This window comes from Thunnus albacares, chromosome 18 (assembly GCF_914725855.1).
Source record: "Thunnus albacares chromosome 18, fThuAlb1.1, whole genome shotgun sequence".
NCBI classification, from domain to species: domain Eukaryota; kingdom Metazoa; phylum Chordata; class Actinopteri; order Scombriformes; family Scombridae; genus Thunnus; species Thunnus albacares.
This window is the reverse complement of record NC_058123.1, coordinates 24,677,853-24,691,074: the sequence shown is the minus strand read 5'-3', so window position 1 is coordinate 24,691,074 and position 13,222 is coordinate 24,677,853. Positions and strand designations below refer to the sequence as shown.

The window sequence follows — 13,222 nt, the reverse complement described above, 5'->3', positions numbered from 1 at the left end:
GCTAAAAGCGCAGGACGTTAACAGACAGGGGCTTTTGGAAAGTTTATAAAAAGAAACAAGAGTGGGCGAGCGAAAGAGGCAGGTCACTGACTTCTAATACATGTAGTGTCTTTCTGAGCGCTTCTTTTCACACCATCTGCTTAAACGTACATCCAATCAATATGTTTGCTTATATTGATAATTGGAAGGTAAAAATCTTTAGAAAGACCCACCCAGCTGTCCTGATGACCAAAAATACATCCAGTTCTTTTTCCTCAATTACGAATGCAAAACACGGTTGAGAATCTTCGGTTGTATGTGGTGCTTTTTTTTTGTGTGTGTAATGTAAATTTTATTCAAATGCTCTTCCATGGAGGGTGTGTGTAATCCACCTCAGTGTTTTGGTGGTTAACAAGCCCTCGTCCTAGGCCTGAGAAGAGCAATATGTAAATTATATTTCTGTTTATGCTCTGCTTGTTATCGTGTGAGTCATTGACACTCTTAATAATTTGTATTCCCGTTTACACGATCAATAGATGTCTGTCTCACTGACACGTCTGTCTCTCCGAGCGTCTGCCTCCACCTCCACTCTTTCGTTTTCTTGTCATATATCCATGGCGCCTGTCGCCAGGGCAACACGAGCCGTAGCCATTCTATCCTGTCATTAGGATTCCAGTATAAGGACACGCACTCTCTTTGTGTCTCTCTCTCTCACACACACACACACACACACACACACACTGTTACATCAGTGGTGATGTTGTAGTTTTGTAATTGGTGGATAAAAGAAGCTGTTACAAGGAGCGTTTTGACCTGATGAAAACCTGCATCAAATTGAAACTTTGTCTAATAAAGATGTTTTCAGTGGGTTTCCTGGCAAGCACGGTCTATAATCAGCGAAACCTAAATCAGTGTTTCTGTGGGTGGAGACCCAAACAGCTCAGCCTTATGATGTTTAAGAGAGGGCTGGTGTGTTTTCATGAGGCCCAGTGTGAAGCCAAGGTCAGTTATTTCAGTACAGGGCTGAAAAAGTCCCCAGACATGTTTTTGTTTTCTTTTGTTCACTTGTTGTGTTTCACCCTGGCATGGATCATCTCTGACTTGACCGGACTTAACCATCTCATAGACCTTTTCCTCAGCAGGTATTTCGATATGTCAAAGCAGCAAAAGTACAGGTGCAATATATAGCATTAATGATGGCTGAATCCCATTTAGTTTTTCCAAATTCATGACCCCAGTATAGCGCATGGTGGTTCTCCAGTATTGCGTACTTGGACTCTTGAATGGAACTGATCCATCGTTAATGTTCTTCTAGTATCGATAGGTGAGAGTTAAACAGTATATCGTCCAATATTAATTTTGTTACATTAACATGTAACATAAACATTTTTTTAAAATCTCTTAAATTTTGTTATTAAAGAATTGTGACCAACATGGACTCTACGGGGCATTTTACAGATGAAAATGAACTTTTCAGTTGTCATACTGCCATTTGTTAGTACCATTAAGCTGACGTATATGCTGATAATATTGGCGCTCTAGTCTCTATGGCATTAGAGACTATAAAAACATACGGTCCTCCATTTTTGATGTGTTTAAATATAACATATATCATTGAATGTGTCTTAAAACAGTCCCTTGCCAAAACCACTCCAGTGCGCCGGAAGTTCAGATTCTTAGATGATAACCTTATAGCTGATATATTTCTTAGGTAATAGCCTTGTTTGCACTCTTGCTGGGATTCAGATGAGAATGTCAATATTAGTTTAATCACTGTGGATTCAGTAGAGAGACTGGTCTAGACGTGTTAAACCTAGCTTAGCACAAAGACTGGAAGCAGGGAAAAACTACAGTCTAGCTCCATCAAACTTGCTTGCTAGTTAACAAGATACAATGTGTAAGCTAGGCTAAAATGATTCTTCTTATCTTACATTTGATACAACAGTAAAGTGGTGTATTCCTTTTTAGACAGTTAGCAGTGTTGAAAATAATACTGTTTCATTTCTTGTTTATTAGCTTACTTTAACCAGAGCTACTCTTTATTGAACTACTAGTTTGAAAATGAAGGAAATCTGGGGGTGTTGAGTTAGACAGTAGTGAGTTTACCTCATCTCTGCTGCAGGCTAGCAGCTCCAGGCTACATTAGCCGCTACTAGCATAACACACCTGAATCTCTGACCAAGCTGTTGATGGTCAAGTCGCTTTGTGGGTAATGTAGGCATCAAGTTTTAAAAAACAAATGGCAATGTCTTGGTTCTGCTGCATTTCATTATGATCTTTTTTTAAAAACCTGTCCGTTGTAAGTCAGACAGCTCTTTTAATGATCCACGATTTCACCCCTCATGGACTTTGTTTTGCTGCTGTTGTCCTGAATGTAAATGCCAACCACCTTCTTTGCTATGTGACTTGTCTACCATATGCTGGCTTGAAACTGTGTCGATCATTGACTCATATCTGTCACCAAGTTCATTTAAACAATAACCTTATCACCACTGGAAATCTAACGGACTATATATATCTATTCACTACCAGCTGACCAAGGGAGCAATGTGAGACACACCCATTGGTTTTTCTTTCACTCTTTGGTATTAATGACTGCAGCCAGTGTCTGATGAAGCCACTGATGATCCATTTTGATTTCTGTAAGAAAGAAGTTATTGGAGGGGGGTGCAAAAAAAAATAAGCCATCATTTAATTTGCCTATGATTTTAACTCCTAGAAGTTAAGAAACAGGAGATTTAATTAACAGACATAATATAGATCCTCCTTATAGAAAGATATCCAATCGAGTGTATGATCCTTTCCTACTTCCTGATTGCTTGCCGTTTTTCTGACACACCCAATGGTCAACGCTTTCGTACGAGAGTCCAGAAGTGCGCTTTTATGTATTAACCGCCCTGCACGCTCCCACAATGACAGTGTGTGTAATGAGTAGATTGCTGAAAGGTTTCGATCTCCACCCTGCTGGTGTCAGCTTACAAATACAGTCTGGTGCAGTTGGATCAGTCTGTGCCAGCTCATTCTTATCAACACTAATGTTCGTAGATGGGACAAAATTATGAATAAAACGACTCCATTGGTCTGAGTCAGATCTATTCGGGGACTCGATGATACACACAAGTACGGTAAATACGTCCCATCCCTTTCTTATCAGTAATCCAACAGCACAGGTAACACACACTTTACTCACACAAAGCAAAGAGCATACTATTAGAGCAGTGACTCACACAGTCTTGAGACATGGCAGTGTAAACACAGACTTTCACCCACACACCGTTAGCCAGCTCTGTGAGCACCAACCACCCAGGGATTCCCATACATTCATTTATTGGTTGGGGCCCACTACAACATTCATTTTCTACTTTTTTTTACTATTTAAAACAGGTAAAATCTTATTTCATTGTAGAGCTACACGCAGCACATTGATTCGCTCAGCTCCTCCTTGCCCCGCTCACTCTCTCTCTCTCTCTCTCTCTCTCTCTCTTTCTCTCTCTCTCACAAACACACACACAACGGACGGTCTGTGAATAGTCCCTCCTTTCTGTGCACACTCTGAATCAAAGAAAGCACGAATGACAAATTCCTGAAGAGAATCAAACTGAAGTTCACTAATGATTAGTATCATGAACACCTGCACATATTTGTCCAAAACTATCAACTGCAGAGCCAAATGGACCTCTGGACCTAGTGAAGCTCCACGTCTCTGTAGCTACTTGCTCTCTTTAATGCAAGTCTGAACATCGGCCGCTGGTTGTTAACCTTAATGCGAGCCCTTCGTCAGGTTGTACTTTGACCTAATTGGAAAAAAATGGTTTAATTTATTTATATCTGTTTATTGTTGATGCACAAAGGTTAGGTCAAAGTTATCATGAAATTTGCATGGAACTTCAGATGCTGGCGTAGCTAATATTAGCTTACTTTTCTCTAATATTTTTCATGATGCCACCGGCATATTCAGCATCAGTTCTGTGACAAACGGCATGACTGGACTTACAAGTAGGCAATGTGAGAGATTACTATGTGTGCACCCCTGCCTTCTTTTTTCCATCGCATTAACATGTAGGCCATTTGTGAATTAATCTCAATCATATGTGATTAATTAATGTAATAAAGTTTGACCTAGGTTACCAAATCCATCCTTTGCTTTTGTAGGTAAATATGGGAACTCAGTTGCTCTCTCAGGTCAAGAAAAAATGTATCACATCTGTCTGCTGTTTTTGTCTTCTGTTTGTTCTTTCCCTTTATGCATTTTTAAATAATATATCTATCTATCTAAATATATATGAGGTAGTCCTTGGGCTTTTTTCACCTTTGCTTTGAAAATACACTTGAAAAATGAATGCATGTACTACAACAGGCTAGTTGTGAATATAATTTTGAATGGACTCTGCCTTCAAGTGATAGGCTGTGCGTTATGCTATCTTTCTTAATCGAATGGTAATGAGTAACCCGTCCGGTAGTCTGCAACGAGCCACGTGACTTTACCACACTAAAGAGAAAACAAGAGGAGAAGTGTGCTGTGAGACTGGTATCGAGGCAACCACTCCAGCAACACTTGGGAATAGACTGGAAGAGTTACTTAATTAACAATTTATCAGTCACATACTCTTTCACTGCCCTCCAAGTGTTGCTGGATTTATTTTATTTCTATTAACACTGATTAGCAAAATGTGTAGCTAACATGAAAATCAATCCTCAATTTGGAATTTTTTTTTTCAATAACAGAATAAGATACTAAATTTCATTTTAGTATATTAAGTTTTAAGAACACTTTTTTCTTCACAAAATTTCAATGGGTTTAAAACCAAGAAATTTTACATTAAACCTAAAACTACAAGAAGACACTATTAATATTTACACAGATCTACCCCACTACTGACCTTACATGTCACAGGTGAGGGTTGTGCAGGCAAGACACATGAATGTCTCCTTTATCATGGATAGATGGATGGATTTGTTGATAACAAATAATGTAATTGGTCAAGTGCTGCTCATAAACACCTTTTATGAAACAGGAAAGGCAAATACATAAACAAACAATAGTCAAGCATTACATAAACATCCCCTGTACATACGTGGAATCTCAGACAAACAGTACAATGTTTTTCCAGTGTGCATTAATTTATATTGCCGTGTGTTGTGATACGTGATCAGTGACAGTTGTAGCACTTGAAGCATTTGCACTTAACTTCCACACTTGCACAGAACTTGCACAACCCTCATCAGTGCCGGTCACTCGTTGACATGCATCAGCTGTTTCTCTCCAAATGCACTGTGGGATTTACATGTTTTTATCATTTTTAGATATATATCTTTACCCTTTCTGTTGTTGAGGAACATCATTTTTTGTGTGTCTGCAAGTACACAAGAAAATGACAATAAACTAAATCTTGAATCTTGAATATGTGATGAGAAATCTGATGACACCTACGCAACAGCATGTATATTTTGACCAGGTTCCACTGCATGGATTACAGGTTTTCAGTGGGTGTACGGTGCCATGGCAGTATCACATTCAGATTGGTTTTAGCTCAGGTGTGCGCTGACCTTTTTACTGAAATATTTTGGGTCACTGATAGCCTAAAGGTCTGATGTTTGGGTTTGAAAATGGACATCGCTGGATTGAATCCCTGCATCCGATAAGTTATTTTGTTTGCACATTGAAGACATTTCACCGTCTCGAGTTCTGTTGGCATCCAACAAATTACTCAGAACAACTAAAAAGAATGTGCCTACAGGTAAGATCGCTTTGTTGCAGCAACAAAAGCTAATGATTCAGTCAGGCAGAACTTCATTGTTCTGTGTATTTGTGGTGTAGCTGTGACATTGTTGCCTGCACAGAAGAGTATCCGGTCTAATTTAATTGCTACAGGAAATAAAGACGACTAAAGCATCAGATAGTAATGACAGCACATTTTGTTGTTGTATTGCAGCTGTTGCCTGTTACTGTACTGCTGTTACTTATAGACAGGAATTTCAAAGTTTCCCCAAACGTAAATTCCACATAGTCATCTACCACTGACAGCATGTTTGAGGTGATGTTGTTGTGGGACTTCTCGGTGCGTCATACAGGGGAATTTTTTTCCCTGAAATACACCACTGCCTCTCCCCTCCTGGTCTGTAGTTTTGGTTTTATTTGTCCAAGTTTCAAAATATCGTACAATGGAATTTGGTTTTGGTTGCAGACAGCAATTCATCAGCAACATGTCTTCTCTAGAAACAGTGACGCTGTCACTCTAAATAATCTATAGAACGAGCTGTCACAGGAAGTACTTTATGTTGAAGAAATAGTACCTAAAAAGAGTGTCTACAAAGAGGTCTGTGGACTTGAAATTCCATTCACCTCCGTTGTGTTCAGGTGGAGACAGAAATCTCAAACGGAGATACGGAGATCTTAAAACCTTGCTGAAAAACTATAACTGAGCATCGCCGCAGTGTCTATCATAGCCTGAAATATCTCTGCTAACATCATTACATTAGAAAACCGCTCATTATACCACAGTGTGATTTATTCAGATTTCTTCGTAAGTTTGATATGCGAGATAATATCTTCAGAAGCGGTTTTCAGACTTACTGCTGTCTGGGGTATATTCAAACATACGGAGATGAAACTGAAACTAGTTTTCTCTTCTAATTGAGTAAGAAAGCAAGTCATCTCAAGAAGTCAGAATATTCTTTTAAGCTTATTGACTGGTGCAGCTGGTAAAGGTTATTGAGAGTTTCTGTGAATGTCTTGAACATGAATAAAAAAACGGATGAAAGAGAGAGCAGATTTTTGAAATATCTTCTCCATCTGATCATTAACGATGCACCCGCCACTTTGTCTCCGTAAACGTGGTCGTCTAGTTCACACTAGTCATCCTCATTTACCAGCACAGTGGAGAGAGACCGCACCACATGCTTTATTTGAGCACGTGTTGGCTTTATTACCCTTCGTCTCAGGCGCTAATGAAGCAGCAGCAGCTAAACTCCTCAGCCGGTTCATTGTGGTGCTGTTCTAATATTATCTACCTGGCAGGAGATTAGCTCTAATCACACACCTGGTCATGCACCTTTAAGTTTGAGGACTTTAATTTGCCATATTAGGCAGAAAATTGGATTTAATTTACAGTTGTTGTTGTTTTTTCACGCACCAGAAGCGCCGACTGTACCTACTTACACATACTGTATATGAACAGGTGCACACCCAATACCAACAAGACTGCACACACCACACCCTTTGCAATCTAACACCATTGAGATAAATTTAGCAACACTTTTTGAAGACATGCACACCCAGTCAGACGCACATCATGTAAATACAAAAGCTCAATGCTGCTGCACCCTCAGTGGTTAGTAAGAGCCGCACCATTATATCGTAGCTCTGATGTAACTCAGCTTTCGAGTTCATCGGCACTGCCAGGGAACTGGCCCTCTGTGTGTGTGTGTGTGTGTGTGTGTGTGTGTGTGTCCATTCAGTAGGAACCACTTTTCACCAAACGAGGACACGCCACGCTGGGTGGCCTGGAAAAAATTCCTGGCACAGCTTCCATCTCGCCTATTGGCCGAGGCACATTCATGAAGGCATAATCTCATCTGCCAACTCTCTTCTTCCTCTCTCTCTCTCTCTCCCTCCTCCTCCTCCTGTCTGTCTTCCTCGCATCCCTCTGGGTTCATATATAACATGCATACAATAAAATAATACAGCAGATGAAACTTGGTTGAAAGAAACTTTTGGGATCAGTTTCAACAGAAATATTATTTAATCAGTTCTTCACTCTGTGCATTGATTGTCTCAGTCTGGCTGTGATAAAGCTGCTGCTGCTGCTGCAGCTCACAACCACAGTCCTAACGAATCATTTTCATTTTTATAATCAGCTTGAAAACCGCTCTTTTTTTTATGGAGCAAGCAAAAAAAAATCTACCACATAGCTGAAATGATTCTACGTGCTTCCTGAATAGTTTGATTGTGTCGCAAGAATTTTCTTTCTCTCCTTTTTTAAAGAACCCACCCTCCCATTTCCTTCATTTTCTCCCTTATTTTTTACCTCCTGTTGCATATGCTGTGTAGAAATTACATTTAATAAAAAGTAAAGAAAGAAATTGAAAAAAACGCAACAGTTTCCACATTGATGCGTAAAAAACGAAAAACAAACATTCCAAAATAAAAGTATTCAAAAAGCAGACCTTTCACCTTTTGCAAAGAGCAGCGTTATTCATATAACCCAGTTCTTAGTGCATGAGAAGATTCTTTCCAGATTTCTTTACTAACACTTAGTTTACATATCAAAGTGTTAGTTATTTTTTCCAAGCCCACACAATGAGCCATATTTCTTAACCTAGACATCAATATTATACTTATCAGTCTTTATCCTGTTCAGGGTGGCAGCTGACTTGGCTTTAAAAATACACATCAGTGAACTTGGACTCAACTTACTGTAAGTTTCAGACAGTATGAGTGAACAAAGAGTACCTTAGATTCCAGAAGAATATTTAGATTTTATCAATCGTCTCCCCCCAAAACTCTTATCACACACACTTGATCTCTTTACCTTTGTGATCATTCATGCAATAAATATATTAAATGGGTGTAGCCTATTAAATTAATGGGTGATATGTTGTAAATGAAGGTGTTGTCTGTTTAGTTAAAATATCTCACATTTTCCTAAAGGTGAAGGAGTCAGAAGTCACTTCCTCAGCAGGAACTTTGTGTGCTGTTTTCAAATCAAGTTTCATGCCAGATGCCTCATTATTGTGATTTATGGTGAGAAGAAACAAAGCATGGGCTTCACACACACATAGTCAGCCTTTGAATCTTTAAATCTAAAATGAAACTGAAATAATTAGTTATTAGTGGTCTGTCGAGCTGCAGATTCCTGCCTGAGCTCCAGCAGGCCTGAGTTGGGCCCCAGTTGGCCTGAATCTGGCCTCTGCTGGTCCGTCCCACAGCCTGAGGACAGAAGACGAATCACTTCTTCCTCCATGATGCACCCTTTTATCATAGAGATGAAAAAGACCCTCAACTGAAGCTCAAATATGAGCAGCAGCAGGCTGGGAGAGGTCCCTTTTATATATGAAGATCACAGTTCTGTATCCCTATGTTTTGTTCCGCTTTCTTTTCTCCTGAGATGGCTCACACTGAAACTAAACGGCTGAAATGTTAAGTCAGAGCGAGGACATCGGCTCAGGCAGTGCAAAGGTGTCTCATCTAACAAGAGTCTCATGTGAGAAGTGTGATGGTAGATGAGACAAAAAGAAAAGTGAAAGACAGTGAAAGAGGAAGCGAGCCCAGCAGCTAGTCTGATTTATTAATAGACTGGCTTTTAGTATCCAGAGACATCCTCCAAGACAGGATGCCTGTTTAGCACGGAAACGCATTTTGTGGTGTAAGATTTAACACAGGAACTAAAAAAGAGAGGTTTTAGGGCTAAAAATAGGAAGTGTCTGGGACAGAGCCTGTATCTATACACAGGATTTAATTTGTTTTGCAGATTGTACTCTTTGGCGAAATACTAATGTAGAAACCTAGTCTGGCTGTCAAAGGGGGGAAAAAGTAGGAAAAAGATGTTTCAATGAAAATCCAGTGACTGAAAAAAAAGGTCTGTCAGGGCTGTCACAGCATTATTGTTACTTGTAGTTTGCTAAATACTGAAAGTTCAGGGATGTTAACTTGGCCGAGTCTTTGAATATTTTCTAATTAATATAAAGAAACAATATGGAAATAATGAATGGAGGAAACTTTGTACTGAACATTTTCCGTTTTTTTTTTCTCAAACTATCACATCTACATGCACTTCTAAGCTTCCTAAAGAAAAGATTAGGCTTCTCTCCCGGAGCTTTAGATTTTTCTGCCATCCTAATTTTCCAGCTTTATAGTATAATTGTGTTTATGTTATTTTTTGGAAACACATTACCTTAAAAGCTTGAGAAACTTGAGACAGAAGCATAGGGCAGTTGATATAGCTGAATGTTGTGACATTGTGAATAAAAACCAAAAGACACAGACTAAACAATACTTAACATAACGTGAATGAGCAATTAGTTGAAAGGATACAGTTGTAAAGGCTCTTTGTAAAGTTAACATGGTTCACAGACTGATCTGTGAACCCTCGTCCTTTCCATGTGTCATGTGGCACAAATGACATGTGAAAGCAAAAAGATACAGCCATCCTCACTGATATACTTATCTCAGTGGATGTTTTGTTATGTTTTATCAGCCCTAATCAGTTATAAGCAACTATTAAATCATCAAAACATGATTATAAATGTCCAGTGGAGATATGTGGATGAGCTACTTGAGGGGGAAAGTTGTTTTAGAAATGTTGAACATGTAGAACTTGGTCTGTCATTAATCTTCACATGTTTAGGCACTTTGAATCTATAGTCCTGATTCTAAAGGCTTTTCTTCATGTCTGTAGACCCTCATCCAGAATCTGTCGGCTCTTATCCTAAATATATTTGACTCATCTTGAATCTAAAGGCCGTCGTCTTGAGTCTATAGACCCTGGATGTGTAGACTCTCTACCACCTGTAGACCTTTGTTATAATCTATAGTCCTGAACCTCAGTACTCTCGACCTAAGTCTATAGACACTTGTTCATTGAATCTAACGACCCTCATACTGAATCTATAGACCCTCATCTGTGATCTGTAAACCCTTGTCCATAATCTGTAGACCCTCATGCTGAATATGTAGGTCTACACCCTCGTCCTTAATCAATAAATGCTTGTCCGGAATCTGTAGACCCTTGTCCTCTATCTTAAGAATCATCCTCAATCTATAAACTCTCATTTTGAATCCATTGATCCTTGTCCAGAATCAATAGACCCCCAACCTGTATCTGTAGACCTCTTACCTGGATCTATAAACCCTCACCTTACTCTATAGATCCTTGACTGGAATATGTAGACATGTGTATTCAATCATAGATCTATAGACTCTACTCTTGAATCTGTAGACCCTTGTCCTGAATCTATAGACTCTACTCTTGAATCTGTAGACCCTTGTCCTGAATCTATAGACTCTACTCTTGAATCTGTAGACCCTTCTCCTGAATCTTTAAACTTTACTCTTGAATCTACAGACTCTTGTCCTGAATCTATAGACTCTACTCTTGAATCTGTAGACCCTTGGCTTGAATCTATAGACTCTACTCTTGAATCTGTAGACCCTTCTCCTGAATCTTTAAACTTTACTCTTGAATTTACAGACCCTCGTCCCCCCCCGAGCCTCTAAGTCTTCAATCATTGTATTAAAATCTGTTTAGGTATAGAAGTAAGTTGTGAAATTGTAGTACTCCCATCTTTTTGACATGCAGGCTCACTGACGTATTCCATATATCATTCTTACAGACCTCAGCATAATGACAGAGACAGATCAAGTCATAAAGTATATGGAACAAGCATGACATTTTGAAATGGAGGTTAAGTGTGAACCCTGAACAGTCGTGAGTCGGAGACGCTGTTGTTGGCTCGTGGCCTTGTGATGGAGATTAGGGCAGATTTAGATCAGGGCCAGCAGAGTAGATGGAGCCAGGTACAGTACGATAAGAGCAGTCAGCTGACGGCCTCAGTGAAGACACGGACAAACCGCCTGTTATGTATGCATGTATCAGCTGTCAATGCCATGGCAACTCAGGAGAAACTATAAAAATTCTGCAACGCCTACATGTGGCCAGAAGACATAAATAGTAACTTATTAGAAACCATTTCTTGCATTTCTGCCATCTTCACACTGTATCTCTTAGGTTTATGAGAGCTAAAAGAGAAGTGAGAAATAAAAGAAGACAAAAACACACAATGAAATTAAATAAAATAGAGGTATATTGATGGGAAAATATGTTTATGCTTTCTTAAAATGCTTGTGAAAATTTAACAAAACTAAAAAGCAACAAAAACATGTTGAAAGAGACACATGTTGCATTAGTGTTGTCAGTTTTTCTAAAAATTGACAAATGCTTATTGTTGAAAATTTCAGAATGGGATTGATTGGGATTCATCAGAGAAAGCAACTTAAATGATATCCTGAAAACTTGATTACAGCAGGAACCTCTCAGAGAACCAACATACACTCTAAAGGGGCGAGACGTCTCCTTTTGACAATAACTGCTAGTCAGTGTGCTCGCTGACAGCTAAAACCACTGAGGTCTCTGACTGCAGAGTTCATGTTGGATTACACGGTGCAGCAAAGTGCGAGTGCTCGTCTCACCCCACGGAGCTCTGTTTGCAGACCACTGAAGCGTTGCCAAACAGACATGTCTTACAGTGAGCACTCTGAGACGATCAATCACAGGCCCCAAAGCTCCTGCGAGGCTGCCACCTGTCCTACTTAGAGGACACACAAAGTACAGTGCACGCAGCCACTGATGAGCCTGAACAAACTGCAGCTGGCTCCATAAGAATCCCAATTAAAAGCTCTGTTGAATAAGTTATGAGGGAGTTGATTGGTGTTGAGCTAAACTGGCATTACTGCAGCATGAGCAAAGGGCTGAGACGTGTGATAGTGTTTAGTATAGATGTGCAATTACAGAGCAATAAGGAAGTAATAACCTGTTAATGTTTGCTGTGGTGATAAAAAGCAGCGGTCTCGGAAGAGAGTGAGGTAATGGCCGTTAGTATTAAATTAAGATCTGTGCTTTGAAGTCAGAGGGTATCTGATACTTTTAAATCCTGGCTGATTGACCGAGTGATCTGCCAGACAACTCAGCAAGCTAACAGACAACAGCGGGAGGTTTGTTTTCTTAGTAAACAAATCTGACTTGTAAACAAAAAGCTGGCATGCAGAAGCTTTAAATGGCTGCTTAGGGCCCCTCGGTTGCCAGGGGCCTTGATATAAATATACAAAAATGTGAACTCTCTTTTCATTCGTCATTTTTTCTATAATTATAAAATTATAAATCATATGTGCATTTTAAAATACATTGTCTGTTTTCACTGTATTGTCCACAAATCTCAAAATATCAAGATGTGAGGCGATTTGGGGAATTACAGGCACTGTAACAAGTTTTGAAATTGAGTAAAATTTCAAAATAAAGTTATTTGGGTTGACAGTGAAATTTGACAAAACAAGATCTTAGTTCAAGGTCTATTTACTTGCTTTTTCCAGACTTTTCAACTCTATATCTCACAGTTTTCATCAGAGGATGGCGTTCGCTCAGTTGTCATGGAGATGGCTCTGTTGGAATCATGTGACATATGTATAGAAATGTATATGTATTTATAACTGAGCAAAATCCATTCACTGTTGAAGACTGAGAAATGTGGT

The 13,222-nt window shown here is 39.3% G+C and overlaps 1 protein-coding gene across 1 annotated transcript in view; it reads left to right on the top strand.

Annotated features, from left to right (window-relative positions):
- tprn (taperin) overlaps nt 1-13,222 on the top strand; it is a 30,295-nt gene that overhangs the window by 10,346 nt on the left and 6,727 nt on the right. The window lies entirely within an intron of this gene.